The sequence below is a fragment of the Chrysochloris asiatica genome, unplaced genomic scaffold (assembly GCF_000296735.1).
Source record: "Chrysochloris asiatica unplaced genomic scaffold, ChrAsi1.0 scaffold00377, whole genome shotgun sequence".
Lineage (NCBI taxonomy): Eukaryota > Metazoa > Chordata > Mammalia > Afrosoricida > Chrysochloridae > Chrysochloris > Chrysochloris asiatica.
Window position 1 is genome coordinate 2,148,364 of NW_006408895.1, and position 1,567 is coordinate 2,149,930.

Consider the following 1,567-nt stretch of genomic DNA (forward strand, 5'->3'; position numbering starts at 1 on the left):
GTAGAGTATATTTTCTCAACCCTGTCATTGATTCTGTGAGCTACAACTCTCTCAACAAAGCCTTTCTGTGTAAAGTAGCTTGAGTGGATTCGAATGTCTATATTGATGAAGGATGACCAATACAGTCACTGACTCCAAGGCATAGATAGTGCTGCAAGACAATGTATAGGCTGGTGGATGAGGAAATTAGAAGATAGGTCCCAGAGAGATAGTAATAGTTCTGTTAGTGGTGGTGATGATTGTGACTCAAAGCGACCCCATGCATTGCAGAGTAAAACTGCTCCATAGAGTTTTCTTGGTTGTAATTTTAATAGAAGCAGATCATTGGGCCTATCTTCCACAGTACTGCTGGCTTTTGGTTGGGTTTGAACTACCAACCTTTAGATTAGCAATCAATCACTATTATAAGCCACCTTACAAATAAAAGAAATTATAAAAGAGAACAAGAAAATGAAAATAATTTGGAAAGAGAATAATCAAGAGAGGTTGTTATCATGGAAAATAACTTTCAAGTCGGAATCATACTAGCCAAGGGCAAGGATTGCAAACAAGTAAGACAAGAATGATTTGGCAGTCATCTGATTACTGGTGATTCTAGCAAGAATAATTTTCAGGTTTGATTCTAGATGAAAGTATCTTCTTGTTGTTGTTGTTAACTGCCATTGAGTTGGTTCCGACCCACAGCAACCCTGTATAGGGTTTCCAAGGAGCTGCAGGTGAGCTTAAACCTCTGGCCTTGCAGGTCAAACTGACTTTGCCATCCAGCGCATTAACCCACAGCACCACATCAGGACTCCTGGAAGTAGCTTAGAAGTATTATTTTTCTCCTACTGGATTGTACTTCTCCATTATACAGTATGAAAGTGATGCTAAGATTGCAACAAGTCCACAAAATATGTTGAGTCCATACTATATCAGAAACTGAAGCCATTTTAAATAAGGTTATCTGCTATTTTCCCATGCCAACTTATAATTTGTCTTTATTTATTGAGATGTCATTCTTTATTGAAATATATGCAGAACAAAATTCTCATCTCTGAGGACAGAAAAAATGTATTAAAGTTCTCTGTCTTCAAGAAGCTTACAATATATTATAAAAACTGTTAACCAAGGACTGAGTCAGTGGAAAGAAGAGAACAGTTAGAGGTGTATAGTGAGTAAGCTGTAATGTGTGGTCAGAAAGGACTAGATACAAAAGAAAAGCTTTATTTCAACTTTGAAAAAGGGTAGAATATGTTATTTGTTGTTAGGTGCCAATGAGTCAGTACCGACTCAGCAACCTTATGCACAGCAGAACAAAACACTGCCTGATCCTGGACCAACCTCATTACTGTTGCGCTTGAACCCACTGATGCTGCCACTTGGCCAATACATCTCACTGGGGGTCTTTCTCTCCTTCTCTGACTCTCCACCCTACCAAGCAAGATATTCTTCTCCAGCAAATGGTCCTTCCTAACAATAAGTGCGAAGTATGAGACATGAAGTTTGGCCATCTTGGCCTCCAAGGAGTACTCTGGCTGCACTTCTTCCAAAACAAATCTGTTGGTTGTTTTGGCTGCCCATGTCA